The 22,867-nt window shown below is 46.0% G+C and overlaps 1 protein-coding gene and 1 non-coding gene across 5 annotated transcripts in view; one reads left to right on the top strand and one right to left on the bottom strand.

Moving 5' to 3' along the window:
• Tgfb2 (transforming growth factor, beta 2) overlaps positions 1–22,867 on the top strand; it is an 86,911-nt gene that overhangs the window by 23,901 nt on the left and 40,143 nt on the right. The window lies entirely within an intron of this gene.
• Positions 8,921–9,055, bottom strand: Gm26169. The gene has a single exon (XR_003949232.1). It is a non-coding gene; the product is annotated as a small nucleolar RNA SNORA70 (small nucleolar RNA).

Here is a 22,867-nt window from a genome sequence, read left to right as displayed (position 1 = left end):
ACAAATGAAGGAATGTTCATGCAGGGTCCTGTTGGCCAGTGGAGAGCCTTGGCTTTTTCTTGAAAGCCAGGGTGGCTTTACTAAAAGTTTACTGTGCCTGCTGCTTTGAGAATGGAGCACAGAGTAGTAGCCCAGGTAGAAGCAGAAAGTCCAGCAAGATCTTTGTAAGGCATGGGAGGGAGACCTTCCAAGGACACTCCCATGTAAATCTGTACCATAATGATATTTGTGTGCACAGGCTCATGCGCCATGAACATTCGTGTATGTGTGAGGGGAAGCCATCGTTATTTTGGTGTAGGGTGGCAGGAGGAGTGGACAGGTACCACAGATGTGCATGTGGTCAATGTAGAAGTCAGTTCTCTCTCTTTGGCTGTGTGGGACTCAGGTTGCCCGGCTTGGCTGTGGGGACCTTTACCTATTGTGCCATCTCACTGTCCCTGATTGCTTTTAATTAGTAATTCTGAGTAATCAGTAACTCACTTCTTTCTCCTCTGACCAGAAACTATCCCGGCATTCTTCCCTCTGTATAGGAAAACATCTCCCAAAACCTCCCATCCTGGACTGACAAACTTGAAAAGGCAGCTTTTGGAGGAGTGCATGCTTGTTGTAACGTTCAGTAATAGTCTCCTTTGACTCAGTGGCCAAGAACACAGATCACTCATAGGTGACCATGCCTTAGCCTCCAAGGATGATAGTCTGCCTTTCACTGTGCAAAGCAGACAGCCAGTCTCCCAAATCTTTGGGTCTGCCCAGCTTAGCCCAATAGAAGAAAATAAACCGAGAATGCCTTTCTTTAAGTATTAAAGTCAGTTCTTAAAGCAGGGATCATGTAAATCACTCAAAAAGATTTCTGTTGGGCCAGATTTGGTGTCTAATTCAAGCTCTGAGCACAAAGGCTTCACACTCGGAGGTTGATTTCATTCCTTTATCTGAACAAGAAAGATCAATGGAGTCTACAGATGGCCAGTGTAGGAGTATAGCATAGACTCTATTCTCGTTTCTTCTCTATTGCTCTAACAACACCATGGCCAAAAGCAACGTGGGGGATGAAAGGGTTTATTTGGCTTTCAGGTAACAATCCATCATTGAGGGTAGACAGGACGAGAACCCAAGGCAGGAAGTAGAATCAGAAATGATGAAGGAAGGCTGCTTCGCCAGCTCCTGTTTAGCTAGTCTTCTTATTCAGTCCAGGACGACCTACAGATAGTGCCGCCCACAGTGGGCTGGGCCCTCCTACATCAATCAACAGTCAAAGCAATAGCTTATAGACTTTCCTGTTTGGTCCAAGTGTTTCTTCACCTGAGCTTCTCCTCTCAAATGACTCTAGGCTGTGTCTAGTTGACAGGGTTAACTAGTACAGACCCTACTTTCAGGGAATCTACAACTTAGTAAGGAACTTAGGCAGTCCAAACCCAACATCCAAACAAAAGCCACCACTATGTGATTGATTTCAAGCAAGGCATCCCAGAGGCCAAAAGTGTTGCTTAACAATGGCTTAGGGAGATAAAGGACAGCTTCGAGAGGGGGATGGGACCCAGAACCTGGAAGATGACCTTTGAGATTGTACTTTGTAGTTTGGCCATCTGGCAGCAACAGGAAGTGTCTTATGTTTTCTGGAAACAGATTTATCCTTTCTGGTGAACTTGTATGACAAAAGTCAGGAAGCGGCCATCCAGGAAAACTTCCCAGGGTCTTTGAAAAATTTGAAGTGTGTCTACAAGAGCCGCTCCTCTTGTAAGTCTTGAAAGACTGAGGCTGGAGGATAGAATTAAAGGGTTATACGAAGGGCTTGCTTTTCAAAGTTGGTTCATTGAGAAGATGTATTTAGCCTAATAATTGGAGACATGCACAATGCTGTGCTATGGTAGTTTGGACTCTGTGAAATACAGTATCATTCTTAAGATCAAGGTCAACCTGGGAAGCTCTGCTGTCAATCCCAGTGGCCAACAGTAAATGTGTATCTGTTACTCGTATTGTTTTAGTATGCCTTCCGAGCCAGCTATACCATGCTCCGGAAGATCTCCATTCAGGGACTCTGTCTTAGGCATGGTGACAGTCCCTACCCGTATTGCACAAGTCACATGGCCAAGACTGACTTTAGTAGCATTAGGAAAGGGCACAGAGAGAGGATGAGGAATGTGAGGACTGGCCCACAGAAGAGTGTAGCCAACATTTTAAACAAATGACACTGTCTATCATAGGGTAGGTAGTGGAGTTGGCAAAGAGAGGTGCTTTCACCAGGCTTGAAATTTTTCTATATTGTCGATATGAACTCGGTCCACACTGTGTCTGTACAGCTTTGGAAAGTGAGTGACTTGATGTTACAAAGATAGACATACATGTCACTTGCCTTTATTTTCATAATGGCTTGTCCCCTCAGTGAAGACACATGTTTCTGGTATCAGAGGCATGGTTGGAAGAATGCTGAAATAGGCTTACCCCCAAAGCAGTGACCTCCCTCACCTTAGGGTCCTAAATTGTTGTCCTAGTTCTGACACGCCCAGAGGTGTCTGTAGTAGAGGTTGTCCACAGCTAGGATTCTGGCTAATCATCTTTGAGGCTCTGAGGCTCTGAGTCTCTGAGTCTCTAGCAGTTTGTGAGAGGGAACCAGATCTGTTCCTTGTATATCTTATGCGAACGTCATTCTGGCTTAAGCCTCCTGTATCATGTTATTCTCTAGAACTTTGGTCTCCTGATAGTGACACTTCAGGTACAGATTTTAGAGTCAGGCTCTCGCCTGCTGTACTCAGTGAGCAAACTGGAAAGTAAGTAGCTCTGGCTTGAAAGGGCTGCTGCTGTGTGATTCCCCACTGCCATGACAGCTCTCTGCTCTGAGGACCCCCGAGTGAGCAAGGTAGCATATGTCATAGGAGTTCATAAATAACCATCGGCACAGCCTATTCTTAGTAGCAACAGATGCTAAGCTTTTCCAGCCTGCTCTCGGGGGTCAATGGTGGGAAGGAGAAGAAAAAAATGAAAGCATTGTTTTGCACACGGCTGGACATCTGTATTTCTGAATTGCCCTGTTGTGTGTATGATGCAATGGCCGGAGCCGGTCTGCTGAATGTGAACTTTGTCCACCGACTGGAGTCTAAATTGGTTTTGGATCCTTCTGAAATCTAAATGGTCAGAGCATATTTTTCTAATATTCAGTTGGATTGTGTCTTTGCTCCAGAGTGGAGCTGACTCCATCTGTGCTCACAGCAGCAGCAGCAGGGGTCCTTCTAGTCCAAGTTGCTTGTTTTCCCAAGACTGACTGCTACTGACTTTATCCATTGTCCTTATCTGGGGAACCTTGGAGGTGGCCCCCAGAGGATCTGAGACTGTGGTGACTTCAAGGGTCATCAACTCTAGTAGCATTCATTGTTAGGAAGCAGAGGAGTTTGTTGTTCAGACACTGGGCAAGGTGAATCACCAGCATGGCTACCTACAGGTGTTCTGACTCTGTCTGAGCTCCACAAAGAAAAGCACTCATGTCCTGGCATGGTAGCGCTAGTTCAGAGTTCAAGCCCCCATTGTGCCTCCAAGTCAACTGGGAAGCCTACATCACCTGTGCTACAGACAGACCAACTGCAGAAGTACTGACCCAGTCATCTGTGGAGGGTCCTAGAATCTTTAGCTTTCAAAAGGCTGTCTAGGTGGTCTGGGAACCTGTTTGTGGGGAATACCTATTGCTTATAATAAATCCTTGTGGTTCTGCCTAGCTATTTTGTTATATTTTGAGGGATCTAGGATGGGAGTGTTGATTGGCGGAGAGAGTGGATTCTGACATTACTAATATTATAAAGGCAGGACATAGCACAGGCTGTAAAGGGTTTACATGAGGGTTCCAGTTTCATCTCCAGAACCCACATAAAAAAGCCAGTTCTGTGCTATGTGCTTATAATCCTAGCTTTGGAGTCAGTGGTGGGGCTAGGAAACTTAGTACTTGAGTTTGCAAGGGCTGGGAGAAGAGAAGCAACCCCTACACTCACTGTAGCCAACTCAGCCTGCTAGGTGAGTTCTTGGCCGGTGAGAGAACTTACTTGTGTCAAATAGAAACATGGACAGCAAGCGAGGAATGACGCCCAGGTTGTCTTCTCCTTTCTACCTGCTAATACATACATGTGCACCCACAGATACATGAAGATACACGGCCAGGTACACACCTATACACACAACAAGCAAAACTCTGAATGATGTTGCTAATAGTAGCTAATTAGTTGGGTCCTGGGCTAATTAATGTCTGTTTTGGCCCTATATGTGACCACGGTTATTCAGTTTTATAGGCAGGAAGTATGGCTTACAGATATCCCCTGTCATTTTCCCATAGTCACCCAGATGATAGATGGCAGAGGCAGAGCATGAACTCGGGCTGTTGTCTGACTCAAGAGGCAGCTCTCCCTTAAGGGATACAGCTTTAAGTTTAAGTGAGATTTTATTTGTAGGAATGAGATGACAGAGAGACAGACTCGGAGGCCTGGGAGCCATGTGTGTCTTGTGTACAAGGAAGTCGCTATTTTCCAGGAAAGGGAAAGATGTGTTCTTTTTCTTCTTTTCGGTTTCTTAGCTACAGTATATCTCTCTTAGAAGCTTGTGACAGACGTCCATGGATTCAAACACAGACATCAGGGTGAAGCAGGGGCTCATGTGTTTCCTTTGAAGAGCAAAAACTAATTTTTTTTTTCCTGCACATGAGATGCATGACAAGTGTGTTATCGTTCTCCCTACATTGGTCAATAATTATGGTGTACAATATACAGTCCTTATAGTTGTGTAGACAATGGTGATGGTTTTTTTTTTTGTTTGTTTGTTTGTTTTATTTTGTTTTCTCCTTGTTTTGTTTTCAGCCTGGCGAATTTCAGCACTCCGCACTTGCATAAAGAGTGCATTGATTCTCTAACACTTACTGCTGAAAGATTAGCATCCTATCAGCACCAGTAGGATCAACCAGTAGGTCTCAAAAATTTCCATAGCCATTTCTGCCAAGCCGGTCAATCCCCACACATGGGAAGGAATGCGGCAGATTCGGGAGCCCAATAAATATTTGTTAAATGAGACAGGGACTGAGTTTTTTTGCAAGTGTGCACCATAATCCTTGCAAGGCACTGTGCATCATGGTGAGGGCTTCTGAAAAAGAGAGAGAGAAGGCAGGCTTTAGTCACAGGATGCCTGAATTTCTCCCTGAGTGGCAGACTGGCCAGCTCCTACTTGCCTACCTGGAGGAACACTGTGTCCCCTAAGTGTAGCAGTACTAATTAATAGGCTTTAAAATAATAATAATAATAATTTGACCACCACCAGCCTGTGTTTCCATTTCTCTGGGCTAACGAAGGCATGCTGACTCCCCCCTCCATGTTGTAATTTTCTTTCTTTGATTAATCTCGTTATTGGCCGTTCTGTATGTGTATATAACGTACTCTAATTATTCTCTGCCCTATACTCTCCCGCACATCCCAGGTTCATGATTTTCCATTGTGTTTTATAACCCACTTAGTTTAAACAAGGCCCAATAGTGTCACCAGTGGGTACACAGCTGAAGGCAATGACTCTCCCTCCCTCTGACTCTATCAGCAGATAGCTCAACAGTGTGGCAGGCAGGGCCCCTTCCCGCCTCCCCTTTCCATGCCCAGCTGTTAACAATAGGCCCATTTTTGTGTAGATGTGCATCTGTGGTGAGGGTGTGATTGTCATGGCAGTGTCTTGCCCAGTGGTAGACTTTTTCAGCTCTTCTCCCTATCTTTCTGTTCTTACATTCTTTCCGTCCCATCTCCTGAAGTGTCCCTGAGCCGAGGAGATGGCACAAATATCTTATGTGGGTCTGAGCTCTCAGCAATCATGTATCCTCATCCCATGTACAGCCCAGGGTCTCTGTATTCACTCCTGTTCAATGGTCAGAAAGGCTTCTCTGTTTACGAGAGTAATATTTGTCTAGAGACATACACAGAAATATTTAGAAGGCAGTTAGACATTTTGTCAGAGTTAATACCTTCAGCAAAGAGGCAGGATACGGACTTAACATATAAAAAAATCAATAGTCTTTCTACATGCTAATGATAAGCACACCGAGAAAGAAATCGGGGAAACGCTCCTATTTGTGATGACTTCGAAAAACTTACTTTGGAGGAACCCTAACTAAGGAGGTGAAGGACCTCTGTAGTGAGAACTTTATAACTCCAAACAAGAAATTAAGGAAGATGCTAGATGATAGAAAGACCTCCTGTAGTTGTGAATTGTTTGATATTGTGGAGTCCCACCAAAAGCCGTTCATAGATTGTGTGTAATCGCAGTCAAAATCCCTATGCTATTTTTCAAAGAAAAAAAAAAAAACCTATATAGCATTTTTCTTTTTATAAGTTAGGGGAAGTTTAGCATCCCTGGGGCTCTGAAGGAGCAGAGAGAAGAGACGTTCTAGCCCCAGCCCATATGAAGAGGCGTATTTGGAGGCTTCTGGTCCCCAGTTGCAGGAATACCTGGATGAGACTCCCTCGGAGAGTTCAAGCTGCTGTCACGAGGGCTATAAAGGGACACTCAGGCCTGTGTTCTTGTATCTGTAGCCAGCCTTCACCAGAGTATTTTTAGGGCCCCCTTTGTCTCAATCTGACTTCTGCTTGAGACTTTTACCACATGTCGTCTGTGTTGAAATGACTTTTAAACTACTCTCTTAGCCGTGGAGGAGGAGTTAGAACAGAACTGCAGCCTTTAAATAGAGGGGTTTTTTCCCTTCCCTTTAATTTTTTTTTTTTTTTTATTGCTAAATATCCAACAGGCTGAATGGAGGAAATTCAAGTCTAACCCTGGAGGGACCCCTGTTTAGTCATCTGTCTAGACAGATGAGTGTCTGTAATGGGACTCCCTTACTTTTGCTTTGTGGGACAGAAGGTGGTCCTTCCAGTTCAGCTCAGAAGATGCTAATGTTTTGTTTTGTTGGTTGACTCCCTCCCTCCGCAAGCTTCTGTCAATAAGCTAAGAAAGGGACTCAACCTCTGATGGACAATTGTCTTGCGTGTGACAATTAAATTATGAACTAGTGTCGAGAAACTATAGGCTTTTCATGGAGAGACCAGGTTAAAATCCAGCAAGCCTGTTCCCCTCTCAGAGCCTCACTTTCTTTCCTTTAAAAGGTGGATTTTTTTAATTGACTTTTTAATGAATTTTTAATGAATTTTTAATGAATTTTAAAGAAGAGATTCACAATACTTGGTCCCTCAGAGGGGCTGGCCAGGTTTCCCTTCTTTTATTCATTTCCTGGCCACTGTTGAAGCCCTCAACTTCCCTGCTTTTCTGTTGTGAGAATTCGATTGAAAAAGTAGGAGTGACAGCTCATGTTTTTAGAACCACACTGTTGACATACACACCGAGAGGTGTGAGCAATGCCACCTCATGGTACAGAAAAGCCAAGAGAGGGACAAGTTTCCAGGAGAGTATGTAAGAATGTTACAGATATTGTTTAGAAATACGAGGTATCTAAAGACTGTCAAATTCAGAAATCCCAAAAGACATGGCAGCTACGGGGGAGGTGGATGGAGAAAGCATCTGAGCATGGGGATTTTAGACTTTCAGTTAGGCAGGAAGAGAACTCCTGAACTCTACCATACAACGGTGTGGTAGCTACTCAGTGATAGGACTGTGTTCACTTAAAGCAGTAGAGAAGATATGAGGTGAGCTTCCACCGGCTGCACTCCAGCTTCCTCAGAAAGACTGGTCAAAGCCTTGAATAGGGTAGAGTGGTATTCCTTGTCAGGGCAGAAAACTGAGAGCTCACCTGAAAGGACTATGTATTAGCAAGGCTTTCCCAAAGTAGATAGCCTGTGTTTTTAAATTGTGTGTGTGTGTGTGCGTGCGCGAGTCCGTGTGTGCGTTTGTGCATGCGTGTATGTCGTGTATAATTTGTGTGTATATGCTCTTTACATGTGTATAGAGGCCAGAGGAGGACATTGGGTGTTTTGTTCTATCTCCTACTTCCTTCTTCCCTTGAGATAGGATCTTTCACTAAGGCGGAAGCTACTGGCTTCCCTCCTAGCTCTACTTCCCTATAGGGGTTACAGGGATTAGAGGTCTGTGCAGCCATACCACACCCAGCTTTTAACACAGGTGCTAGGGACTGAACTGAGGGCTTGATGGTTAGCCTAGCATCCCACTTCCTAGAGCCACCTCCTCCCCGCCCCAGCCCCGCCCCCAGCCCCGCCCTGCCCTTTGCCCCGCCCCTGAGTGGATAGCAAATTAACTATCTCACCCCTTCAACCTCTTGGTTTAAGTTCTTCGTGGATTGTCCCTGAAAGTCACCACCTGGAACATTTTTATCTCATTTATTCAGTTCATTTTCAACATGCACGCACTGCATTGTGGGAAGACCACTTGCTTGGAAGAGGAAAACAGGCCTCAAGCAGAAAGGTGCAAAGGTCCTGCCGAGTGGACTGTAAAGCCCAGACGTCTCAAGGCCGATAGACAAGAGAATGGGCAAGTCCTCACTCGGATGGCCTATTTCAGATCCTTGGACTGTCCCTGCTGCTGCTGCTATCGATCTTTCTAGGATGTAGGGTTTATCACGGAATATGGTTTGGCCAGGTGTATGAGAACACGATGAAGCCCTAAGGAGTGTAAGACCCGCCTCTCATCCAAGGGAACTGTGGTTGACTGCGGATGTGTTTGACCCCACACAAATGATCCTCCTCTGAGCTACTGTGTGTCTCAGATCCATCTGTGTCACACTGGGTGAAGCCGCTTTGAGACGTGGATCTGCAGGCAGCCAGGGAACTTGAACTTGGCTTTACACAGGGTCGAGGCTGCGTGTTTCTTACTGTTGCAGCCGGATGGACGGGCAGGCTGACCTGGCCTGGCCGGTGTGACATCTGGCCACAGTGCCCTGGGGCTTCCCTAAGGTACCCTGCATACCTTACATACCTGCCACTGAGATCAGAGACGTGAACATCCACCAGAAAACTGCCTCCAAAGTCCCTCAGGGTGATCCACGTAGGCGATAGGCTGCACACACTCTCAAGGAGGCTGCTGTTTTTGGCCACTGCATGCGGGGCCCCTATGAGGAAAGGAACCTGACTGGCCTAATTGACTGCAGAATTTTTATTCATTCTGACGTCTCAATTTTGTTAGCCCTGCCTTTCGGCAGTTAGTATTCTATTTGTTGAGATAGACTTGTAAAAGGACTATGACACACAACGCAGAATGTTAAAAACAAAAACAAAAACAAAAATGGATTTATAGGCTCAGCACAATGTGAACATACAGGAGAGGTGGCCTGGCTGACAAAGCCAACCTGTGAGGGAAAACATCCCTCAGGTTCAGAGAGCCCAAATCAGCCACAGCCACAGGAAAGGAAGGGAGAGCAAGCTCTTCAGCAGCAGAGGGTGAGAAGCAGATACCTGTGACGTCAGCAAACCTTTTCCCACCCCACGCTGTGGTTCTTGACATCCATAGCCGCTGATTCCCACCAGAGCCCAGTGTTTCATATGACTGTGGATACGGTACCTTTGAGTCATGTCTCTTTCAATACAACAGCAATCAATAAAAATCCCCAGTAAAATGTGGTTAACCACAAGGACATCCCTCCCCACCCCCACCCCCACCCCCACCCCCACCCCCACGTCAGCACTGTGATTCATTCAGCCCCGTGCTTCTAATATTATGTCACCCTGGGAGGTATGTACCCTTCTTCAAGTAAAGAACAGAAGTGCCACTCTTTTCTGGCTCCCCCCTGCTTCTCTGCCTAGGACCCCTGGGAAGGTGAGACCTCCCCAGTCCCTGTGTGGGTGGCTGTGCCCAGGGGAAAGCTCTACTCTCAGGATAACAGGATGGAAAAGATGAAGCCTGCAATCCCCTGAAGATGTCACTGAATTAAAAGCTGCTCTGGCCTCTTCTCACATCTCCATTAAAATAAGTGCTGAGCTTAGGCTTTCCCTGGTACCACCTCTGCGTAGCTCCTTAGAAACACATACAGTTTGGCTATGTTTTCCTTACCTGTTAGGGAATAAATTCTGACTACCTGGGGAGGGATGGGTGAGGCAAAATGAGGCATAATGAAAGGTGTAGAAGGAGAAGCCATGGAAAGACCGCTCCCCCCCCCTTGTGTGTGTGTGTGTGTGTGTGTGTGTGTGTGTGTGTGTGTGTGTGAAGAGTCCAGCTATTACAACATCTGCACTGGAGAAGGCCAGGATGAACGCTTACAGGCTGGTCTATAATATAACTTACACCTTTCTTTATGTGCCTTTAGTTTATTTGATAAACGATGAAGAAAAGCCCCCTTGAATCTAAAGCTTTTCCTTAAGGAGCCAGTTACCCTTTGCCTAGAACAGGCTGTGTTCCTTTTAGCCACACTTGGTGCTTGCTCAGCAGTAACAGCGATACTTAGGAGAGCTTCCGGTGGCCAGCATTTGTGGAGACTTGTGATTCATTTGATTCCGGCAGTCATGAGATTTGTATTTTCTTCATTTCTCTTTGAAGAAACCAAGGCAAAGAGAGGCTAAACTACTTTTTCAGATGATTAAATGGCAGAACCATGACACCCACCCACCAAAGATATCACCGTCTCTCACTCCCATTAAGGGGAAGCTCAAGGCTAATTATGTCACCCAAGGCTCCGATGTCATTAATGTACCATATCATAAACCCTTGGGAGAAAATAGCCCAGGTCTGAATAGTCGAAGAAAGAGATTCCCGTCTAGAAATAGATTCATTTTGACCTAAAATTTTTAGTCAAAGTGGATCGAATATGCTAGGGTCTCAAACTGAAAGGAGACAACCATATGCAAAATTCTTGTTAGGAGCCTTTACACACACAAACACACACACACACACACACACACACACACACACACACACACTAAGTCCTCTGATTATCGAGCAGTCCAATGTTTATAAGCTGGAAGATTTTCAGTATCTTTATTTGAATTGCACAAAGTGGCCAAATGTAGTTTGGCCCCAGGCTGCAGAGAGTGTGTGTCTTGGTGCCAAGACACTACTGAGCTCCGCCTGAGATACCGAACATTCCAGGCCTCTTACCTTGTAAGTGTAAGATTTAACAGATTTCACCCCCCCCCCCAAGATGCAGAGCAGAGACTGAGCAGCATAGGTGCTGAGACTGAGCAGCATAGGTGCTGAGACTGAGCAGCATAGGTGCTGGATGTGGGCTCCATAGTCAGAGGCATGTTTGGATGGGGGGTTACCTGGGAAAGTAAAAGAAGGATTGCCACAAGCAACACAACTCGGGATCTGGGAGGAAATAGCAGAGCTGAACCACTTGGGGTGCTCATCACGTGCTGGGCTGTGTTGAATATTTTGCTTTGATGCTTTTATCTCTATTTTATCCTCACCATCTATAAGGCAGACTCTGCTAACTCTTCCTCTATTTGTGAAGAAAGTGCAGCTGAGTCACATGTATGACCCACTGTTAACCCTGTGTGTGCTGTTCTAAGGTCCCTGGTTAATATGTTAGCGCAGCTAGCTGGTATAAGGCCAGCAATGCTAATACCACATCCTGCAGAGCCAAACAGGCCCAGGAACCCACTGTGTCTTCCATTCTTTCCCTTTCCTTAACCATCCCATATACCCTAGGAGTCAGATGTTATGGTCTTAGGTTCCTGGAGACTGTGTAAACGGTTAAGTCATTTGGTAAAGGCTACACTGGTGTTTGGTAGAGCCAGGCTTGAATCCACGTGTGCCAGATCCCAAGCCTTAAGTCTCTTTACATCTTCATTTGGTAACGATGACAAGATCACAGACAAACCCTAGAAGTCTGGGCCAGCTGGGATCTCTGTGACATCCCTGAAGGAGAGTAGGTTTGAGGGCAAGCAAGGTGGCTCAGTGGGTAAACATACATGCTGCCAAGCTTGCCCACCTGAGTTCCAACCCCAGATCCACCTGGGTGAAGGAAAGAGACAACAGCTCCTATGTGCTGTCCTTCAACCTATATACATGCTCTGTGGCGCACACACAGACATGTGCACGTGCACAGTCTCACTCACAGATGTGCTTGTGGGATTTGAGGCAGCGTTTTAGAGGTTTGTATTGACCACTGTGTCTGTAAGAGCTTCCAATGAGATCTTTTAGGTATGTGTGTCTCTGTCTGTGTGTGTGCGTGTGTGCATGCGTGTGTGTGTGCACGCGTGTGCATGTGCATGAAAGCATGGGTGCGTGTACATGGGAACATGCACATGCAAAGGGGCATTTGAGACTAGGGCAGGGGAGAATTAGTTTCAGATTGAAGAAATCCCTCGGTGCCAGAGGAGTGCCCATGTCTTGTCTCAGCTAAGTCTCATCCCTTCACCTGATGACCTAAGGTTAGGAGACACCCAGTGGGTTGCGTTGCCATTGTTAGCCTTAATTTGCCCACAGAATAACCCCACATTCACTTTGATGTGCTTTTGTGAAAATGCAGTCTTCTTTCTTGCCAGACAAGGTCCTCATGAGCCCCTCCACCCCCTGCAGTGCCAGGGCTGCCTTCCAAAGTGGCTGGAAACACAAACAGAAGGACCTCGCTCCCCCAGGCCCCTTGCAGGAGTTCTTTATTCTGCTACCAGTCCTTTCGCCTCAGAAGGGTCTGCTTAGGTTGAATCTCACCCCAAAAGCAATATTTTTAGCTGGAGGTGGAAAATTCTAGAAGCAAAGGTGTGAAGTGAAGCTTTTTGGTGAGTCGTGTCCATGGAAGAGCAGCCATCCCTAGCGTGGACAAGATGTGCTCCAAGACACACATTTAGGCACAGCAGGGCTGTATTCACAAAGGTCCTTGATGGCCACCACTGGCTGGATGGCTGTTTCTAAGCAACCACTCTAACTTCTTTAGTAAAGCAAGGAGTCAGGGTTTTTCTTTGTGGAGAATCGGGTTTCTCTCTGCTGGCCTCACAGTGCCAATGTGTCCTGTGAACACCGGGGTATGGGGACCAAACCCAAAGGATGATTTTCCATAATTGGAAACCATAATTCAGGTAAAAGAGAGATAAAAGGATGAACTGGAAATGAAGCAGTGCCCTTTGCGTAGAGAAGTCTGAGTTTAGAAGCTGAATTCTTCAAGCCGTCAGTCCCTGTTCCTAGCCCAAGGCTCTGGCCATCCTTGGGCACCACAGGCATCTCTGCTCTTCTGAGAATGTCCCGTTGCAAATGCTGTCGTGGAAGGCACGGGCTGAGCTTGTTCTCTCTTCTCTACTCACCCCGACTTTAGAAAGCAGGTATCTGTGACACACTGAGGGGTCCGTTGCCCAGTCCAACCTGACTGCATGAATGGGCTCCGTTCTGGCAGATTCTGAAATCTCTGCTGGTCAGTGTGCGCTGGAATGGGCATGTTCCTGTGACTCTGCTAACCTCCTACAGGGTGAGGCCGCAAAGCATGGGTCTCTCAAAACGCCTCTCCTATTGCAGTAGCAATCTACATGAACCAAGACAAGGATGAAACTGTCCACAAGTGACTGCTGACTTGCCTTCCAAAAGTTCTGTGTGTGTGTGTGTGTGTGTGTGTGTGTGTGTGTGTGTGTGTGTGTGTGTCACAGGCAATGAATGACGCTGGGCATCTTGATAAGAATCCCCCAAAAACTGACACTCCTTGTTTGAGCTGTGTATCAACTCACCAATCATGAATGTGTGGGTGTGGTTTTGTTTCTTTCTTTTTCCTTTTTAATCAAAGGGTTTAACCCCAGCTATTGCATAGGGGACTTACAAGACGTGGGACACAGGCCATGAGTCAGGAATTGTGAAGTTCGTTCGAAGTTGCAGTAGAATCAGCCAGCACCTTCTGAAGAAATTTCCATGGAGGGTATTGCAAGTAGGAAGTGCTCCCTTCGAATTTCCCCATCAGGAAAGGTGGAGCTTGAACATGTATTGGGGGAAAAGCCCCGCATTCTTACACTCAGAGTCACTGTGCATCGTCCCAGGCGTGCTTGCTCTCTGCCTTTGTACCCTTCCCACACCTCCGAGTTTAGCATTTGTGCAAACTCTGTGGTTATGTTTAATAGTTCTCGGGCAAGGAGATGTGCAGAAGGCTTATGGAAAGGTTATTTAAACCACATATGGCAATTCAGTCACCTTCCAGATCATGTTGATGCATTAAAAAAAAAGAAAAGAAAAGCAAGGGTTGGAGATGTGGCTTAGTGGTAGAGCTCTTGTCCAGAACAGGCAACGTCCTGAAGTCCATCCCTAGCCCCAGGGGTGAGGTAGGAGGGAGAGGGAATGCCATTAAACATCATAAGTATTTTGAATGCCTTGAACCTTGGGTATGTGTCTTATCTTTAATGAATTTTGTTATCATAATTCATTGTTTTACAGGACTGGAGGTTCTTTTCTTTCATAAGGAATTAATCCAGGTAGCTGTGCGTATTGAAGTAGATTCAGGACAATGAGAGCAACACAGTGGAAAGGCATTAGCATTGCATGGGATATTTGAAAGTAATAGACAGGCAAGGACATCAAACGCACTCTAGTCTTTCTTTTAAAAACATTTAAGTGTGTGTGTGTGTGTGTGTGTGTGTGTGTGTGTGTGTGTCTATGTGTACTTCAGCACAGTGCCATGGAGGCTAGAAGAGGGAGTCAGATCCCCCGAACTACAGTTGCAGGTGGCAGTAAGCGTTCAGATGTGGGTGCTGAGAACACAGACCTTTTAGAACAGCAAGCACCTATATTTTGGGTAATAAATTCTACCTGAATCTTAAAAGGAAGGCCTGACAGTGTACTATAAACCAATGCTTTCCTGGCTCCACCACCTACTAGCTGTGTGGTCTCTGATATGTTTAGTTCCGGCAGGGTGGTACTGCAGTGTAAGCAAGGACTTGGGAGCCAGGGAAGCCCGTGAAGGAAAGGAAAGGGTTAAGGTAAAGAGATCGCACCGAGGCGGTTGCTTCAGAGACTGAGAAGATGTGGTAGCAAGACAGAGAAAAGGGTGTGCTCCAGGCCTTTGGCACTTGATAAAATGGAGTTGTGTGGTTCAGTGTGGCTCCCTCAGTGAAAGCTAAAGGAACTGCCTCACTCTCCTAAGCCTTGGTTCTGAGCCTTAGTTCCCTCACTTGTAAAATGGTAATGAAGAAAGGATTGACCCGGGAAGAGTCCTTCAGACTTGGCTACTGGGATTGACTCTTGACCTACTGAGTCACCGAACTTCAAAGTTCATGGACAGTTCGTGCATACTGTAGGTTCTGACCTTAGAAGGGTGGATGGTGAAACTCACATCTGCTCTCTTAAGAACTATGGTGCTCTTGAACTTGAGGATGATCTGTGTGGAGGATCCACAAACTAGGATTTGAGAATGGACTGCAGGTGCTTGAGAGGTTTCCGGGGAGTGCTCCCCTGCATTCCCAACTGTCATCCATAGAAACCATGACAGAGTGATCTTATCTCCCTCCCAGCAGAAGTGGGTGGCTTACACACTGAAGCCTAAGTAATCCCTTCCCAGTTTGAGGTGCATGTGGTGAGTGGGAAGGAGAGTTTAGGACCTGGGTGTTGCCCCTTCTGTCCCCTCACTGGTAGTTTGTGGTGGCTGTCTCTGGGCCTCAGTTGCCTTATCTGCAGACTGGAAGATGAAACTTAAAAGTTAAGGACCAGAGAATTAGATAAGGACATATAATCAGATGGGCATCTGAGGATGGCTTATTCAATATGAATTAGCAAGACTGCTTCCTTTCATGAGAATGGCCTTATTTGATTCTGGCTAGAGCCCTATAAAGTGACCCACAGTTGCTACACACAAGATTGAGTCTTCCTCAATGTCGCATGACTTCAGAGGCCAGTAGAAATTTCTCTTAAGAGGCAGCAGTCCTTGGTCAAAACCTTTGATCCCTTGGCTATGCGACTTGGACGATTTTCCATGAAGGGTTTAGCATCCACATGTCAGAACCGAGACTGAAGCCTCTTTTCTGTGCTTTAGCAGATAGTTATGAATGGGAAACGATGATAGTCTTGGCTGCAGAGAGCCTTCTGAGCGAACAGCAATGTGGATCTCATGTCATCTCCTTCCAAACTGAAATTGGCTTTTCAGAAGTTCTACCTTACATGGTAATGCTACCTGGCTCCGTTTCATCTTTTACTGATGGAGCAATTAAGACTAGCCCAGACTACTGTGTCACAGGACAGTGTGGCCTGCTGACCAGTTATCTCCTGGAATCTCACTGCAGGAGACACTGGCTGGTCTCAGGGTCTCAGGGTGGCTTTGGTCCTTCCCGTGCTCTGTTAGAAGGCTCTTGCCTATGCTAAGCTTGAGTTGTTCTTGGAATTTTTTTTCTTTTACCACTCTTATCCCTTGAAGCACTACAGAGCACCTCTTGAGGCTTGGAGACAAACAGACTTGAGTCACTTTTTCAGCCAATTATCTGTTTTGGCTTTATGAGGCTGAACAGTGGCTTGCCTCGTGGTAAACTCCTGCTCTTCAGACAATAGAAGGGTGGAGGTGAGAAACTGTTTGATGCACAGTCTGCACTGCCTACACGCTGGCATTCATATGAGATACCAGATGGCACAAAGGTTACAAGAAAGGTTATTATGCCTAAGAAAGTACTTTGTCCATGTATTCAGCCGTGAGAAGCACTGATGGTAATTTCATTTGCTGGAAGTTTCCTTATACACCTGGCTTTGGGGCAGGGGGATCTAATCACTCATTAGTCTTTTATAAAAACAAAAGATTAACTTCATTACATTTGCGCTCTCTCTCTCTCTCTCTCTCTCTCTCTCTCTCTCTCTCTCTCTCTCTCTCTCTCGTGTTTGTGTTCATATGCCACAGTGTACTCATGGAAGAACAACATGAAAGAGTTGTTTATTTCATGTCTTGTGGGCCCTGAGGCTCAGACAGGTCATCAGGTCCAGCACAGCCTGAGCCATGTCACCCACACACATCAGTGATGTTTGCAACCATAAGAGCAGGTAGTATCCTAAGAGTTGTCCTTACTGTGTCATGCTCAGATCTGCCACAGGTCCCTGATACCAATAGTTACAAGTGGTGAAGCAGAGGTGTCTGTCCCCAAGAGTTTTGATGGGGCGTTGGGGCAGAGAAACAGTTGGGTCCCGTCCACAAGGTTTCCCATACCACGACTGCCTTGAGACTTGTGACCTCTCCTATGGTCAGTCCTTTATAGGAAAGACTTACTGATTTTGGCTGAAGGTATACACAACTCTCCTCTTTGGCTCCCAGAATAGTGTTCATAATATGACCTTACATTTAGTTGCTATGCTCACATTTATTGACTCTTGTCATTCTTAGGGTTGTTCTTAGCAGCCAATGTACTTAGGTTTTAGTTTAAAGCTACGTCATCATCTGCTTCCCCCGACTCAAGGCTGTCTGCTGAAGCCCAGGGAAGAGCCTTTGGTTTTAGTTCTGATGTATGGTCATGTTAAAAAGATTCATGCCCAAAGGGAGCATGGGACTTCTGTGCAGAAGTCTATGAATTGAGGGAATATTTTACAAAGCTTTAGTTAGATCCAAATAGCTAATGGCTGTGCTCTGGAAAGTAAGTAGACTTGCTAAATTCAGAATGATAAGTAAGAAGGAGGTGTTACCCTCTCCCACCACTGTAAACGCCGAAGCAGGACTATGTACTCCACATGGCAAATGCTGTCAAAACATGAAGGAGTAGCTGAGTTTGCTTTCAAAGAGCTAGAACTACTCCCTCTATGGGAGGAGCATGGGCCGGGCATTCGAGGGTGGACAGCATTTCTCTTGGGTAAAGGGTTTTTAGGTGAAGAATGACCGGCGTGTTGGCATGCCAGCAGGGCTTGGCATGTCTGGAGATTGGAAGTGATATGGTCTGCTTGGAGGAGGGTAAAGAGCCCAGTACGTGGCTGCCAAGGGAGTGGAGAGGAGGTGACAGAATGCTCGTGCATCTGGAAAGGTAGTTTGGGGCCACAGGATACAGAGATAAGCATGATGGAACTGTCTGTCTGAGTATTTTAGGTGTGTTAAGACTTCACTGTTTGTTGGAGGTTAAGGGGGGGGGATAGTTAAAAATGGAAGTGGGCTTGTTCTATTTTATCATATTCTCATTGGAATGACCTCTGAAGATGTGTGTACTGCTTATGCTTGTTCAATGAAAGTTAGTTTTAGTGCAGTCATAATGCCTCACCTCTATTTATCATTTTGCATTTAGGAAAACTCAGCACTTTCAGCATGTATGGTCATATTGAACTATGGCTAGTGCCTTCTAAGGCAATCTCAGGGGGTCATAGGTACAAGGAAGCTATGGGTTTTTCCTCAAGTAACATGGTTTTGACCAATAGGAATTGCCCCCAAGACACAGCAGTCCTGTATAGAAACCTTTCGTCCCATTGGCGGAGAGACTGGGACGATTGTCACTGAGGGGCTTGTCGATGCCACGTGAGCTACAGCAGAAAGCCTTGAGTCAGGGGTACAGAGTGGCAATGGTCTTACCCAGTGGGAGTCATAGAAGGCGCTTCCTTCCAAACACGCCTGGCTACTGCAGAGGAGTGCCAACTTTGAACATCAAAGAGAGCCAGGTCTCTGCCAGCCACAGTTGGTAGAGTCTTGCCTCAAACCTTATTGGATATGAGGGAATTGATTTATGTGTGATGGTGTCATGGTGCCCACAGCAGATCTGTAGTGGGACCCAACCAGCATCCTCTTAAAACTCATTTCTGAAAGGCCCTCCCACGTGGCACAATTCAGATTCCTACACAGCCCAGGGGTCACTGTACAAGATCCGTTTATGCATGAATTTTTTTAAGTCCCTTTAACCTCACAAGATACTCTTGATTGAAGCCTGGAGACATATAGTCACCTCTGTGTTGACCCTCTTTATTATACTAGATTCATAAAATGCTTTTAGGATTCCATCTGAACAAGACAGATATTTAGAATGCTGAACATGCCATTGAAGTTCATGGGTCTGTCTCGCCTCTCCCTCTCTGTGACTGCATGGGCAGGAATACATAGATACTGAAGATATGTAGATACTTAAACAATGTTTTGATGTCCTTTGAAGGAATAGCTGCTGGAACCAGAGGCCCCATACACCCCAGAGAAATGGATGTGGGAACAGACTCTGTGTGTAATTATAGCCGGTCTGTAGAAAAGGCACATTTAGTTCTAAGAACTCCCAACTGCCTTCCAAAATTAATATGTCATATACAGTTGTTTCTTTTTTTCAAAGAAAGAATAGGGTTCAGGTTTCTTATATTTGTTTTTTTGAATGTGTATTTATGTGTGTGGTGTCCGTGCATGTGTGATGTGTGAGTGCACGTGAATGCATGTATGCATGTGCACATGAGTAGAAGTGTGTGTGGAAGTCAGAAGTACACGTTTGCTGTCTTCTTAATTGCTCTCTACGCTGCTGATTGAGGCAGGGTCTCTTATGGAACCTGGAGTGTGCTGGTCTAACTGTCCAGTTTGCCCCGAGCTTTCCTTGCCTCTGTGTCACAAGTTCACTTGGTGCTTTTGTGTGAGCTCTGAGGATCCAAACTCCAGTCCTTGTGTTTGCGTAGTCAATACTTTATCTACAGAGCCACCTCTTGAGCCCCAACTGGAGTCTATGTTGGCCTGCGTCAATTGCCTGCCATATGTTAATTGAGCTCTTGATGGACAGGAAGTCACAGTTGTCCTGTATCCAGAGGGACATTCAGTGAGCACAGTAAATGTCAGGACAATGATGGATTGTTTTGAGCATCAAAAAGTGATTTTTGTCCCTGAGTCTGATGATCATTTTGGTATCCGTACTATTTTGCCTATTGCTGTAGCTGCCTGGGGGCCATCAGGAACAAAAGAGCAAGCCCATCCAAAGACATCTCCATACTACGGTGGGGGGGCACCCTCTCAGAGGAGGAGAGGGGGGATAGAGAGAGGGAGAGGGTCTCTGAAATGGGACCAGGAGTGGGGCAGCTTTGATGTAAATAAAATAATATTAAAAAAAAGACACCTTCATCACAAAGACATCTCCATTCCCGGTGAATCACAGGGACCCCGGCATATGCTCTCTCTTACTTTCCTGCCTTCCTTTCCTCTCTCTCTTTTCTTCTTCTCTTCCCTCTTCCTTCTTCTTTTTGCCTCATTTCCTCCTCCAGGGCATTCCCAAAGCGCTGTACAGGGAAGATCATTGTTTACTGTCAACTGCTGGCCACTGATCACTGAACATAAGTCATCCTCCATCATGATCCCTTTGGGTTCTGTCACCCTCAGGCCTCTGTGCACTTACCGGAAGATGCTTCTGCACTTGGCACTGAACAGAGTTGTTCACAGTAACAGCCAAGAGAAGAAATCCTTTCAAGGCTGCTTGAAAGGCAGCTTGTGTGTTGAAACGTTTTTCTATCTCTTCAAGCTGGACTATGATGAGGGTTTCAGAATTGGCCTCGTACATTTAGCGTGCTTGCCGTAGGGGATGGTGTGACTCCACTGGCTGCTTTGTATTTCACAAGGGAAGCTGGACTTCAACTCTGGAATTGTCTTAGTCATTGTTCTATTACTGAGAAGAGACTATGACTAAGGTAAGGTAACTCTTATGAAAGAAAGCATTTAATCAGGGGCTGGTTTACAGTTTCAGCAGCTTAGTACATTATCATCATGGTGGGGAGCCTGAAGGGAGGTGTCAGTGCTGGTGCAGTAGCTGAGAGCTCTGTCCTAATTTGACAGCTAGGGGTGAGGGAGGAAGCGGGGAGGGGAGACAGAGACAGACAGACAGACAGACAGACAGACAGCCTGGGACTGGCATGGGCTTTTGAAACCTCAAGTCCACCCCCCAGTAACATACTTCCTCCAACAAGGCCACACCTCCTAATCCTTCTAATCCTTCCAATCAAAGAGTTCCACCCCCTGGTGACCAAGCAATCAAGTATATGAGCCTATGAGGGCTGTGGTGTTTAGAGCACCACAGAGATCCAAAGGGAATCTTTCTCATATGTTAGTCTTTACAAGGGTCTAATAAGACCATCATATGAGACGAAGTGGGCATCTTCTATGATATAACTCCTATCCTCCGACACAATGAGAGATCCCACTGACTTCAGGGTGTAAGTGAAGAAGCAGAGCTCCCCTTGGTGTAAATCCCCCACCTCCGTACCCTTGTAAACTTTACTCAGGTTTGCTTGCATGTATGGACACTCCGCTGTGGTGCTCCAGACTCTGATTACATCCTAACACGTTGGTAAAATAACGTTGGTTTGTCTTCTGCCAAGCTCTTTTTAAAAGATGATCTAGTAAATAATGCGAGGCTAAGGCTTGGTTTGTGTGTCAACTTGATCTAAGAATCATCAGACAGGAAAAAGCCTCTGTTGAGGAAATGTGTCCAAGATCAGCTGTAAGGCATTTTCTCAGTTAGTGATCAGTGGGGGAGGCCAGCCCAGGCTGCCATTCCTAGACTGGTGGTCCTGGGTTCTATAAGAAAGTTGGCTGAGCAAGCCGTGTTAAGTAGACCAGTAGGAGACATTCCTCAGTGGCCTCTGCATCAGCTCTGGCCCCCAGGAGCCTGGCCTGTTGGAGTCCTTCCTGACTTTCTTCAATAATGAACAACAATATGGAAGCCAAATAAACCCTCTTCTCCCCAACTGGATTTTTGGTCAAGGTGTTTCATGGCAGCATTAGAAACCCTAGCTAAGAGAGATACATAGGAAAGCAGTCGGCGTCACGACTAAATGGTCATTTATGCTATTCCATTTACCCAGCAGCCTGTGCGGGACCAGGGCTGCCAGGGGTGTCTGAAGCCCACTGAGTTTTGACCTCAGTCACAAAGTTTTCTCCAAGCTTCCTAATACAAGCAGAGATAACTCTCAAGCTTGCCCCCAAAAGGAAACTCATTATCTCTTAAGAATACTCTTTCCATTCTTAAAATCACAGTGCCATCTAAGTTTTCTGACCTCTCAAATAAACTGGAAACTAGCTGGATTAACCCGCTCGACTCTCTGGGTATTGTGTTTTACTCAGTCTCCTTTCCCAGTCTTCCTCAGAGTGGATTGAAATGTGGACATTCTATGGCCTCTGTACACAAAAATAATGGCACCGCAGCTCAGCAGTAGGGTCACTCTGTAGGATTGCTCTCACCGAGTTCAATTGTTAAAGCAGCATGTTAAACGTTGGAAAGGGCTGCTTCTGCAGTGAAGACTCAACTAAAGACTCCTTTAGTTTTTTGTTTTTCCTCTTATAAATGGTGGCCCAACCTTGAAGCACAGAGAGCCGCCTGACGCCCAAATGAACAGGATTCTTAAAATAAGCATCGCACCCTGGCCGTGCTCCAGAGTTCCTGCGTGGTACGGTTCTTCTGGATTCCTGTAATTCCTATATGCTCCCATATCTTAATTGCCCATAGCTGTGTCGCCAGTACAAACAGGATAAGGGACGCGTGCACACCCTGTGCAAGTACCCAACAGCCCTAAGAAAGGGCTCCATCCTGGAAACCTCTAGTGTTTTCTGTAAGGTTCCAAGTGGTTATCTACGGAAATGCCAATGGAGATATTGAGGAACTTAGCGATCCTTCCAAGCAGGTCAGACACCTCACTATCTTTACAGTCCAGATGGAGAGCTACCATTTAGCATAAAGAAAACTCTGAGCTAGCATTCAGCCTTTGAAGGATATGCGTTTGGAAGCCAGTCTCGGAGAGCTGGCTAGTGCAGGTTGGGAATGCTGGCATAATGCGGCTCCCAGAACTTTCCTACTGTCTGTTTTCAGTAGGGGCACAGCTGGCCTGATGACCTACTTTGAAGCCACTGGTTAAATCAGAAGCCCCATCATAATGACAGGCGACAGCCTTGTTCCAGACTCGGCGGCTCCGTGTGGAATTGAGTAGTTCAGTGCACGGAGCCTGGAGGAGTGAGTTTAGCGAGCACTGGGGTCTGTATCTACTTCAACACATGTTCTACACGTTGTTTCTTATCTGTGAACTTAGGTTATCAATTTAGGTTACCTGTCTCCTGAAACATCATTTAACAAACTGATACACAGGTCTGCTGTGCCAGCCTTCAAATTCC

The sequence above is a fragment of the Mus musculus genome, chromosome 1, assembly GCF_000001635.26.
Source record: "Mus musculus strain C57BL/6J chromosome 1, GRCm38.p6 C57BL/6J".
NCBI lineage: Eukaryota > Metazoa > Chordata > Mammalia > Rodentia > Muridae > Mus > Mus musculus.
Note: the sequence above shows the minus strand (reverse complement) of the source record. Positions and strands in the feature narration are given on the sequence as shown.